The sequence below is a fragment of the Bidens hawaiensis genome, unplaced genomic scaffold (assembly GCF_021521415.1).
Source record: "Bidens hawaiensis isolate Kalapana, Puna unplaced genomic scaffold, B.hawaiensis_p1.1 tig00011632_1, whole genome shotgun sequence".
NCBI classification, from domain to species: domain Eukaryota; kingdom Viridiplantae; phylum Streptophyta; class Magnoliopsida; order Asterales; family Asteraceae; genus Bidens; species Bidens hawaiensis.
In genome coordinates this window covers 459,758-473,066 of record NW_027491910.1, presented here as the reverse complement: position 1 = coordinate 473,066, position 13,309 = coordinate 459,758, and the positions used below count along the sequence as shown (strand labels likewise).

General features: G+C 42.8%; 1 pseudogene; it reads left to right on the top strand.

Moving 5' to 3' along the window:
• The first annotated feature begins 8,975 nt into the window (after window positions 1–8,975).
• Window positions 8,976–11,327, top strand: LOC143538463 (G-type lectin S-receptor-like serine/threonine-protein kinase SD3-1 pseudogene; annotated as a pseudogene).
• The last annotated feature ends 1,982 nt before the right edge of the window (window positions 11,328–13,309 follow it).

Genomic DNA, 13,309 nt, shown 5'->3' with positions numbered 1-13,309 from the left:
TGTTGACCGCCTGATGACCTTCTACACTTGGAGGTGCATCCAGGGGTGGTACACGTTGATAAACCGGATTAAGGGTTTGAAGATTTGCGCAACCGAGCGCAGTCTTCGCTCGTGGAAGCGAGAGTTCTTCTACATCTCCGCTCGCGCCATCCCCCTTGCCATGAAATTTAAGAACGGGCAAGCACTTCCCAGCCTTCACGCCTCCAACTACGAGGAGGCGGAATGGTTTTCGAAGATATCCCGAGTCCAATCTCCGGTTTACCGGTTTGCGGAGTCCGGGATGGTGATGCTGGGGATGAGCCGGGTGTGGAAGGATGCGGATGCGCATAAGATCCCAATCGTCCTCGAATACGGTTCGAACTCTGTTCCTTACGGTATGCTTTGTTTCTTTTTGTTGATTTAGAATCTCTTCTAACTTTTTTCCTGTTTCAGAGGGGAACGACTTGCAGTCGCTCCTGAACCCACGGGAGGCTGACGGTCCCGCTCGGATGGGTACTCGCGCTCTAGACGAGAACGAGTTGCCCATCCTAGAACAAACGGCGGATCGGTTCGTGGAGGTCTATCCGCTAGGCCACGAGATCCTTAGCGCCAGGCGGCCAGGTAAGGCGCTATTCGACCCTCGACCCCTCAATGTTGAAACCTCTGCTGGAATTCCTTTAATCGTATGTTCTGATGAGGAATCCGCAGATGGTCCTCCGTTGGTGCAGAAGAAGAAGGCTGCCGGCGGGAAGGGGAAGGAGAAGGTGGCCTCCACTGCCGATCCGGCGCCTCGGTCTGATTCGGAGACCGAGAGCGAAGAGGTGGCGGGGAATCCCGGTGGTGATAAGACCACCGCTCCGGAGGCTGCGACTGTCACCTCCGGAGAGCCCAAGAAGACGACGGTGAGCGGCGCAAAGAGGCCGGCTCCATCGGGTTCGTCCCCGCCTCTCCGTACCTTTAGGCTCAAGAAAACCCGTAAGTACAAACTTCCTTTATCTTTTAACTTCATAGTTTTCCATCATTAATACTTATCTTCTTTACGCAGGCGTGGATGTTGACGCATTCCAGGGTGGAGCGCAGAGGAGTACCTCTCCGCCAATGACGGTAGGCTTGGTCAGCCTACCTGAGGCGACGACCCAGGCGCCTGCGCCTGCTTCCGCTGGTTCAGTTGCTCACTCCTTTGAGCTGACTGTTCCAGCTGTGATGACGTCACCGCCGGCTGTGAGTGCTGTTTTTACCGCATCTTTCACCGAGCCGGCGGTTACTTTTGCTGCGGATTCCGCGGCGGCGACCGCGGCGGCTTCTACCATGCCTCCGTCATCGGCAACGACGGCCGAACCTTCAGGTATGCATGGGGTTTATCGCCAACCTCTGCCTCCTTCCCATCTGCCTGACCTTTTGGATGGATTTCCCTTGGGTTCAGGTGATGGGTTTGGCGGCTATCGGCCTGTTATTGACCTTACAGGTGCGTAGGGTTGTTTTGGCCCATTTTATATATATATATATATATTTTTATCATCTTTTCCTAACTGCTTTATGTTTTTTGCAGTGTCGGATTCCAATGAAGTGTATGTTCCACGATGGAACATTCGCCGAGGAACAACCCTTCGCACCCCTGTGGAGTGCGTGGAGTGGGCTCGTCACGCTGCTCCCAGTGGTGCGTTGGGGGAAGCCATGGCTAGCTACCAGGAGGGTAGGCTAACCAATGAGCTTCGGGTTCTCCTGGCCCGGATGCAGCCGCGCGTCGAGCTGCTTTGTCGTGAAAACGACAAGTTAAAAGCAGCTCGTCTTCAAGAAGTAGCTCGGGCGCGGGCTGTCTGGGAGGAGAACGTAAAGCTTACCGCAGCTGCTGCGGAAAAGGAGAAGGCCTTCAAGGCCCTCGAGGTTGAAGTTCAGGCCCGGCTCGAGGCCCGTTCCAAGGCTGCCCAAGCTGTTAATGAACAGCTTCGGCTGGCTAAGGAAACTGCAAGGAACGCAACCGAGAGGGCCACCAAGGCAAAAGCTGTTGCTGAGCCTCTACGCGTGGAGAATGAAGAGCTTAAAGCCAAATTATAGGCTCTCCAGCAGGCTCATGATGCCTTGGCGATGGAAGACGCCAAAAAGCTCCAGGAGATCTTGGACCAGAGGGGGGTGCTTGACCATACTGAGCGGAAGCTAAAGGGCGTCGAAGAGGCTGCGGCTAAAGAAGTGTTGCTTGCCAACCTCAACAAGAGTGAAGCCGAACGCGCCCATAACGAAGCTCAAGCTGCCCTCCAAGAAGCTCTGGTTGCCAAGGAATGGCTTCTTCGAGAAGCGTTGTCTCAGGTATGCTTTTCATGTCTTTACGCTTTTCTTTGTAAATAGAAAAGGTTCTGATACTTGTATATTTCCTTGTAGGTTGTGCATCGAGTCTTCTCAGAGACGTCTTATGATGATGCTATGAGCGCAGCCCTCAACGCTTCTCACGAGGATGGGGAAAAGGCCGGCTTCCTGCTTGGTCTAGGGTTCGTTGAGAAAGGCATCCCGCCTTCCAACTTCCCTTTGTACAATGTTGATACTGAAGCTGTTTACGACCAAGCAGTGAATGAGTACGCCGCCTTCCCGCATCCGGTGGTGGAGAAGGTGAATCAAGTTGCTGCTGCTGATGATGGGCTAGCTATCCTTAAAGCTTTCCTTGAACCGCCACGTTCTACTGATGGTGCGGGTCCAAGTGGAAGTGGCCCTGAAGCCTGATCCTGAAGATCCCTTCCCACTGCTAGGATAGATTTAGCTTGTATAGATTTATTTTCTTGTAGGCGGGTAGTTACCCGGCCATTCTTGTAATGAATCATTGTGAAATATAAATCTTTTTGCGGGTAAGACCGCTACTTTCATTGGATTCCTTGCTTTGTAAACGTTATATGACTTGCATACTTTAGTTTAAATTAGCAATTTTCCAAGTGTTTAGAATAAGTTAACCTTTGAACGTGGTATATAATAGGTTGAAGTTTTGCTTCCTCTTTCGTGATTGTGCGGGTAGGACCGTCACTAGCACTTAGTAGGATGGCTAAACTTTACCTACGTCTGACCTGCGTGGAGGTTTTCCTCATCTTTTTTGAAATTTCTAGGTATTTAGGATAAGTTAACCATTGAACGTGGTAGATAATAGGTTGAAGTTTTGCTTCCTCTTTCGTGATTGTGCGGGTAGGACCGTCACTTGCACTTAGTAGGATGGCTAAACTTTACCTACGTCTGACCTGCGTGGAGGTTTTCCTCATCTTTTTTGAAATTTCTAAGTATTTAGGATAAGTTAACCTTTGAACGTGGTAGATAATAGGTTGAAGTTTTGCTTCCTCTTTCGTGATTGTGCGGGTAGGACCGTCACTTGCACTTAGTAGGATGGCTAAACTTTACGCATATCTGACCTGCGTGTAGGTTTTCCTCATCCTTTTGTTAGAAATTCTCTTGAATAAGTTAACCGTTCGACGCGCGGTTGTCAATAGGTTAGTGTTCAGTTTCCTCTATCATGATTCATGCGGATAGACCGGCACTTTCATTTAGTGGAATGACTGAACTTTTCCCCTTCAACTGACCTACGTGAAGGTTTGCCGTTTTTTGGGTTTATGCGGGTTTTGCCGCCTTCCCCAACCAACGACTTTCCACGTAATTATGCGGTGAAAACCGGCATATTAGTGTTGAATAAATTAACCGTTCGACGCGCGGTTGTTAATAAGTTAGTGTTCAGTTTCCTCTATCATGATTCATGCGGATAGACCGGCACTTTCATTTAATGGGATGACTGAACTTTTCCCCTTCAACTGACCTGCGTGAAGGTTTGCCGTTTTTTGGGTTTATGAGGGTTTTGCCGCCTTCCCCAACCAACGACTTTCCACGTATTTATGCGGTGAAAACCGGCATATCCGTGTTGAATAAAATAACCGTTCGACGCGCGGTTGTTAATAGGTTAGTGTTCAGTTTCCTCTATCATGATTCATGCGGATAGACCGGCACTTTCATTTAGTAGGATGACTGAACTTTTCCCCTTCAACTGACCTGCGTGAAGGTTTGCCGTTTTTTGGGTTTATGCGGGTTTTGCCGCCTTCCCCATGCAACGACTTTCACACTTATGTATGCGGTGAAAACCGACATCAGTGTTGATAGTTCATAAAGTATAAATGTAAAATCATCAGCGTCGATGTTCTAAGGAGAATCATTTCCATTAGAAGTGGCTCTTGGCCTTTTCTTTACAAATTTGGAATTGATCTACATGCAAACTGTGTAATTGAGCTCCCTTCCATGTTGTTGGGATGGGAGTGCCATCTAGCTGATACGCACCTGGTTCGGGATCTCGTTCTTTACGCAGCATGTAGTCTCCACATTGAAGCTGGAATTTTTATTCGTGTTTTCCCAGCTGGGGTTCTACACGCATCAGCCTGCTCAGCGTTCATTGCGCCACGAGGTGCGCGAGCGTCCCATCTCTGACAAATGCTTCGACCATGTCCTTTACGTCTATGCATTCTTCGGTGTTGTGGCCTTTTGTCCTGTTAAAGTCACAGTATTTGCTCCGATCAGCATTGTGACGATGTCGGATTATTTGAGGCTTTGGCCATGAGAGCTCCTCAGTAGCGAATATCTCGGTGACGCTTTTGGTGAGCGGCGTCCATCTGGAGTTCTTGTTTGACTGTACGTTATCCCTTCTGCCTAACCGATGCTGCAAGCCGGATGAGGTGTCAAAGTTTACCCTTGACTGCCAAATGCCTAGCTTTCGCTTTTTGTTTAATCGGGCGGTAAGGACGTTGTCTTCCCTTGTTTTCTGGGTGTAGAGGTTTGTGCTCTGTGGGAGATCTCTACCCAGTTGCTTCTCCGTTTCCGCAAAGCGTTTAGCTGCTGTCATGATGGCATCCCATGTGGATGGCATGCCATCTTTACCCGTTAAGGTGCGGATGAGCTCTGGGTCGTTCGCGCCCTGAATAAAAGCAGCGCGAACAAGATCTTCGCTAATGTTACCCAGACTTAGCTTCTTCGAGTTGAAGCGAGTGATAAAGTCTAGCAAAGATTCATCTTCCTCTCGAATGCATTTGAGGATTGTCCATTGCTCCTCCGTATACTTTCTTTGCTGGCTGAAGTGTTGGCTAAACTTCTGTTGGAAGTCTGCCCAGTCGTAGATGTGGTTGACCGGTAGACGATCGAACCACGCTCTAGCAGCCCCAACAAGCGTCATTTGGAACATGTAACACCACGTAGGTTCCGTCCAACTACTGACGGTTGCCCCCGCTATGAATCTGTTCAAATGATCATCTGTGTCAGATATACCATCATATGTGCCTATGCTGGACATTTGTTTGGCACTTTTTGGGGCAATTGCTTCCGCAATGTCCCTTGCAAATTTGGACGTTCCCGCATTTGCAACGTTTGGTCTGAATGTTTTGGAGAAGTCACGTGGACTTCCACCTGTGTTTTTTGGTTTGAAGGCTTCTCCAAAATGCCTTCTCGGTTGGGAGTCCGTTTCCTTACGCTTCCCTTTTGCCCTATGGAGAGGGTTCGCGTCGGAGTCGGATTCCTCCGAGTCATCGTCCGAGTATTCGAATTCGTCAGCCTGTTGGACGGAACGCAAGCGTTCGTCCAACTCAGCTTGGAATTCCTTCTGACGTGCCTCCGCCCATGCCTTAACTTCATCGAGTGTTTGGCGGGGGAGTCTTGTTCGTTTCTCTAACTGGGTATCGGTGAATCCCAGTGAGCGATTATTTACTGCACTTGCCCCAGCTGGGGTAGTGTTCGTAAAATTTACTTCACTTGCCCCGGCTTGGGTAACCGGGGTAGTGTTTGTAAAGACTGTGTAGCCGGTATTCCCCCCAGTAGCTGGGGTTGTGGTTACCGGAATTTCTTTAACCATCTTTCTAGAAGTTTGAAAAAACTGAAAAGAAATGAAGTTCTAGCTTTATGCACGGATGGCGCCAATGAAGAAACACTAACCGGACCCCGGGCAGATTACGGGTAACCTGGGGGTTAGATAGATGTTTCCCACGAGGGGTTAGACCCGGAGAAGATGGTTCTTCTGATAACCTGCAAAACAGACACCGTGAGCTTGTCACTGAGAAGGGGGGGGGGGTTCCTCCTTGTGACCACCCTCCGGCGTTAGAATCAGACTAGATTGCTCTTTAAATATAAATGTATATTAAAAGATTGCTAGAGCAGATATCAGGTATAATATGATAAGATATGATGAGATGAGATGGTCATACCATTTGTGGTATTTATAGCCGAATGTAGGTTTCCAAGGAGGTGTGGCCGGCTGAATAGTATTCCTGTTCTACCAACTGTGGCCTACGCACGTGCCCTGCTGGTAGTTGGTGGGTAGGAAGCTGCTGATAGTGACCAGGCCTGCTGTGTACTATTCCTTTTCCACCAACTGCCGGCTATGCACGTGGTATGGCAGTAGTTGGTGAGTAGGCAGCGGCTAATAGTGACATACAGTACAGGAGCATGCTGCTCGCCATACTGTTGTCAATAAGCTGTCGTATCTTTAGTCAGATCTTTTGCCCATACCTCGTCAGGTACAGTACAGAAGATCTTCCCGTATCGTACGGACTGGCTTATTTGGGCGGGAGTATTCCCCCTCCCGCCCTTGTGCGGGACTGTTCCCGGCTTTGCTCATTCCTTCAGGTGACACTGAGTGATTGAGAGCTAAGTGCCTTGTGCGTGTAGCCTTGCTGCGCGGGTGGCCTTCCCTGATGGCTTGTATCCGCAGCTGCGGGAACAGGCAGAGTCCTTCACCATTGGGAGGCATTTCCTGCGGGAACAGCTTGCGTACTGCGCGTAAGGACGTCACGTCTCTGAGCATGGTTGGTCCTGCGGATCTAGTTGGTTTCTGCGCAGACGTCCCTTTTCAAGGTGAGCATTGCGGGTCCAACTGGGCTCTGCTGGGACCTACCTCTTCAGTGTCAAAAGATGGCAGATCTGTGTAGAGCATGATACATGTCTTATTACCATAATAAAGTCTAAATGTCTTAAATGTAGTCCTTCGTCTTGATAAATATAGATGACAACTTAAAATACAAACGATTTGACAAACAATACGGTCTGCTTGACCTATTTTTCAAAAATTTCGATTTAGTCCTTGAACTTTAAACTTTGTAAAATTACAATCTTAATCCCTTAACTTTTCAAAGTCTGAAATCATCCTGAACCATATTTGACCTTCTCGTATATCTACTCATACACATACACATACACATCTTTATATAGTGTATTACACATGTCACGTTCTAGTTCATATGTGACACATGATTTTTAAGATCATATAATGTTTGGATTCTTGTAAATTTCCAATTTGTATAGGGTTTGACCTTCACACCCAATTTTTAACAGCCCAAAAGCTAAAGTCTTAACAATGACATTCTAAAGAAGTTGCAAGAGTTAATGTTGGTAAATAACAAGTATAACATGAATTCAAAAAAGAAAAAAAAAAGAAGAGACCTTTATGAAATTTTGACAAACTTATGGACAACTTTGTAAAGAACAAATAAATGTTTTCCTCTTTCCAACCAAAGTTAATAATAGTGTGTAACTAAAGGACAGACCAAGAAGCTACAAAAGTCCACAAACTCTTTTTCATGGACCCGTCCACTTTCTGTACTCTCTGTACCCATCCCACCACCACTCCGTCTACTCGCCGGAAAACTCAACTTCCGGCCACCAGTTCTCAGCTCACTCCGGCAACCATGAACTCAACCTCACCATAAATGTGCTACACTTGGATTTGACCTTTCATTCCTGGTTGGTCACATTCACATCTTTACCATTGTTTTCCAACCTAGTACAATTAGTATTACTTCTCTGTCTTTATTATTCTGTTATCTTTATTCTATTTGATGCACTTACACTTTTGTGGTGTGGGTGTCTCTCTAATTATCACTTCATTTTTTCATCTTTCTGAATCTGACCCAAATTATATTCACAATCTCAATACCAATCCATGGATTCTTGATTTTTTTTTTAATCTTGAATGTATGTGTGTGAGCACATTATCCCTTTTTATCTTCATTTACATGGATTTTAACATTAGGGTTATCACTTTCTGTACTTTTAATTCATAATCTTTCATAGCCACACAAAACTTCAAGAATTTTTTTTTTTTTTTTTTTTTTTTTTTTTTTTTTTTGCATTTACTGAAATTCAAGAATTTTTTCTAGATCAAGATTCATCTTCAAGATCCTTCCTTTTTCATGCAATTACAAAACTTTATTATTGGGATTCTCATATTTCCTCATTTTCTTCAATCTTGTTACATAACTATCAAACACAATCTTTAATTCACACTCTTAACTATTTCATGGATGTTGATGCAGCATTGTGAGTTGCCTGTTCTTGAAACCCTTGATTCAACTTTAGATATGAAAGTGATTGAATGGGTCCAATCAAATGATTCTCAAGGTTTTATTTTCCTTATTTAGGTTTTCCCAACTGTGTGCTATTCTTACCCATTTAATTTGTGGGTTCCCATTGTATTTTTCATTTCTTGCTTTTTCTATAGTTTACTCTCAATTGTGTTCACAAACAATATATATATTATATTCAACCTTTCAACCAAATCTGCTCTAAAAATAGATTAAGCTCATTGATTGTGTTTGTCAAAGTTGAATCTTTAGTTTACTATTAATAAAATAAATGCATGGTTTGAATGTATAAGTTGTTTAGCATAACTTATTTATAATACTTTGTTTGACATGTAGAAAGTGTTTACTTAAGCTCAAATGATCATCTTATCTGCCTAATCTGGGACCCATTTTACCAAAAATTCAATTCACCAACTAATCAATATTTTGATAAATTCATAACATTTTAGTTAGAACATACATTCATGCCCATGAATTTTGTTATTTTCATACATGGTTTGGTTATGGTGGGCCCTCAATTACAAGAATTGATTCTTCATTCATCACATGCTAATTAATTATTATTAGAAGCCATTAGTTTAAGTTTTTTTTTTTTATAAAAATCTTTAAGCTAAATTCAGTCTTTATGAATGTGCAGAGATCAAGATTGCATTTTTATGCATATGCAGATATGCTTGGAACAGAAAGATTATCACATTTTTATTCAATCTTTTTGCTCGTTATTGCTATTTTACCGGTTGTTTCTTCAAATATTCCATTGGGCTCAAAGTTATCGGTGGAGGATAAGAATCACTGGGTATCTCCAAATGGCGATTTTGAAATCGGGTTCTTTAACCGCATGAACGAGTACGGTATCGGGATCCGTATAAGCTCGGGTTTGATACCGGTTGACAAACAGCCCGTTGTGTGGGCTGCTGGTGGTGACTTAAGAGTAGGAGACAAGTCTTATTTCGAGTTAATGAAAACCGGGGAGTTGGTTCTTTATGATTCCACAAGAGGAGTCACTGTTTGGGCTAGTAATACCACTAATTCATCTGTTGAGTCAGCAGTTCTACAAGATGATGGCAATTTGGTTCTTTTGAATAATAATAATAAAGACATTGTCTGGCAAAGCTTTGATACCCCATCCGATACGCTTCTCCCGGGCCAGAATTTATCAACGAATCAAGTTTTACGGGCTGCTAGCCGAAACTCGATTTCCAGTTATTATAGTCTTAGGATTGGTGCAGTGGGTGATTTAGAGCTCAAATGGGAAAATGATGTCGCTTATTGGAAAAGTGCATCACTCGCTTCACCGGCTCTCCGAGCTGTGCTAGCTTCTGATGGAGCCTTCCAACTGTTTAATAACATGTCAAGCCCAATATGGTCAGTGTTCAGTGATGATCATGGTGAACCGGATGTCAAGTTTCGGGTCCTTCGGTTGGATGTTGACGGAAACCTTCGGTTACATTCATGGTCAAAAAAGTCAACCTCATGGAAGTTAGTTTGGCAGGCTGTTGAGAATCAATGTGACGTTTTCGCAACTTGCAGGCTCGCGGGGATATGTGCGTTTAACGAGTCGGGGTCGCCTGTATGTAAATGCCCGTTTTCTGTGTTATCATCTTCGGCTTCCAAATGCTTGCTTCCTTATCAGCAAAGCTGTGAATCGGGCTCTGCAATGGTTAAACTCGATCACACTTTATTATATGCTATTTACCCGCCAAACGAGACCGTTGTTTCTCAAGTCAACTCTAAACAATGTGAAAACTTGTGTCAAGAAGACCATCTTTGCACGGCTGCAACGTTTATGAACGATGGAACCACAAGTTGCAAGATCAAGAAAACCCAGTACGCGGGTGGTCAGTCGGGGTTAACTGTATCTTCTGTTTCCTTCGTTAAAGTATGTAACGATCCATTAGCGGGCATACCAAATTTAACCAAATCTAAACCCGAACCCACCTCACAAAACACTGATTCAAAACAAGATAATCCCGTGGTCTGTGTTTCGTGTGTGGTTGGAGTCGGGGCCGGGACGATCATCGTGTTTATTATTATCCACTTTGGACTAATGGGATATTGGGTTTACCGAAAACGGTATAGTTTCACGGGTCGCGACTATGCAGCCTACAAAGACGGGCCGAATCTGAGTGGCTGTCTCGCTTTATCGTACACCGAAGTGAAAGACATTACCGATAACTTTAAGCATCGAGTCGGATCAAACTCGGTCAAGGGTATTCTCCCGGAAAAGCAGCCCGTTTTGGTGAAAGATTATAGTACAGTAAAGGTAGACCCACGAAAGTTTCGATGTGGGGTTTTGAAGCTCGGAAGTATTCATCATAGAAACCTTGTTAGACTCGAGGGTTATTGTTGCGAATCGGGTTATAAATATCTTGTTTACGAGTACCTCAAAAACGGGTCGCTTGCCAAGTGTTTGGCAGACCCGGTGACGGTCAGGAGGCTGGCATGGCGAAAACGGTTGGATATATGCTTAGCTGTCGCAAGGGCAGTTTCGTACTTACACATTGGGTGTCGGGAGTTTATCGGTCACGGTAGTTTAAGTTGTGAAAATGTTGTTTTGGATGAGAATTTGGAAGCCAAGGTAACCGAATACGGTTTAACGAGCTTTCTAGGTGGCGGTGTGGATGATGGGGATGGTAGCGCGAAGGACATTATGGACTTTGGGTACGTTGTTTTGGCGGTGTTAAGTGGCGGTCCAGGCGGTCACAACGGTTGTGACTCGGCTTATGAGATGTGGGCGGGTGGCAATGCAGCGGAGATTGTGAATAAACCGATAGAAGGCGGTGTTGACAACGATGAATTGGAGCGGGTGTTGAGGATAATGTTTTGGTGTTTGCAGTCGGATGAGCGTATGAGGCCGACAATGGGGGAGGTGGTGAACGTGTTGGAGGGTGCGATGCCGGTTGATCCGCCACCGCCGCCTTCCGCTAGTCGGGGAAGACCGCCAACGGAAGAGTACGGGACGGGATCGGACTCGGATGTTTAGGAAGCTAGTGACTGTGATTAGTGGTGATGCATTGACCAAATTTTGTTAGCTGTTTTGTTGTTTGTATTTAAGCCTAACTTAGAGATTTGTACAAGTTTTTTGAATTGGCTGATGAATTAATCCAACGTTAGACGTTTTCTATTTTGTTTGTGTCACTTTATTTAAAAAGTTGCTCAACTTGACTTGCTCAATGCTCATATGACTTCAAAATTCTCATAATTTCGCCTTGTTATGCAACTTGCAATAATTATAAAAAGATAACTAATAATTATATGGTAGGTTGGTTTGTTTTTAGTGTGGTTGAAATGATTATTATTATTTTTCGAAACGGATTGAAAATAAAGAAACAATCATTTTAAAAGAAAATGAAGTATGATCATTATTGCATGTGCCAGAGACCAAGTGAGTTCTTAACAAGGTTGCAAAAGTCGTTAGGCGGCTGACTGGAAAGTCGGGTGTACTCAAACTCGAGGAGTACTCGGACATGGTAAATATAAAGAAAATTAGTTTTTGAATATTATTTATGTGTCACATATCATAAGTTTACTAATATTTATAACAAAATAGGTAAATATCAATATAAATAAGAGCAATACATTTTAAATAATATAATAATCTAAAAATTGCTAATAATTAATAAAAAATGATATTTTTGTTTTTTTAATATTATAGAAGTGCGAGTTATGGTTTTATTTTTTTGAGTCAAAATCGGTACAGGTTCATCGATGGTTCATCGATAAGATGTGATTTTGGATGAGGTTGGCATGCTTTGATCGATATCAAGCAACCCTAAATATCTAGGGCGTAGACAGAACTTATTAATTCTTTATTTAAAAAATAAATATCTTTGTACTTTCTAAACTTTTGAATCTAGAGTTTTGGGTGTGTGGGTTAGCCCATTTGATACATAGTTTGTAGCGAATACTTAATAAACCTATTTTTACAACATTAGTTTTTAAAGAAATTATTACTTGAAAGTATGTCTTTTTCATTTTAGAAATTATTACTTGAAAGTATGTCTTTTTCATTTTAGCAACTATTTCAGAAATGAATCAATTGGGTACATCAACCTGCCTGAAATCTTTGGTTTTATATTTGGAAGTCAAATATGACTTTTTATTAACGACTGACTCTCTTAATGAAAATGAAATTCTTCTAGAACGAATAATGTATATAGAATAAAGATAATTTCATATACATACTATACTCATTTTTATATTTCTAACATTAATACTGTTGTCTTATAATATTATAAATAAAAGTAAATGAAATAAGAATATTCAAACGTTTAAGTTATTTTAAATGATATATCTGATACTACTTTTTGTTTTGAGTAAGTACAATAGTATCACAGCATTTTAGAGATACTTATGAACTTGTTCCAATTATAAATCATTATTATTTTTTTAAAAAAGTTTTAAGTAGTGTAGATGTTGATCTAAAATACGATTCATTTACATATAAAAGATTACAATAGATTGAATCAAATTCAACTAGTAACAAAGGTCACATGAAAAAATACTTTTAAGTGACTTTGATAAAATAATTATCACACTAATTGGCGTGTAACATTATTTTTTTTGTCTTACAAGAAATAAAACATTATTGTTTTGCAAATATCTTTTCCATACAAAAAAAATTACAAATATCTTTTGTAATGATTAATGGGCCTTAAAGATGCTAGATATAGAGTTTTAAGAGCATTTCAAATTTATGTGATTTCATTCTTCATTTTTTAGATTATGGTTGTTAAGGTGCATAAATTGGGTTTTTTAAATATCTGGGTTTGGGTATGGAATCGGGTTCGGACATGACCGGGTATTGAAAAATCGGGTATTGGCAATACCCGGGTCGGGTTCGGGTCCGAGTATTGTCTCTAAAAACCATACCCTATGCATTGGGTTCGGGTCGGGTATAGAACCGGGTATTTGAATACCCTATTTCCGGGTATTGAATAAACCCTATTTTCAGGTTTTGTATGGGTTGTCTCGGG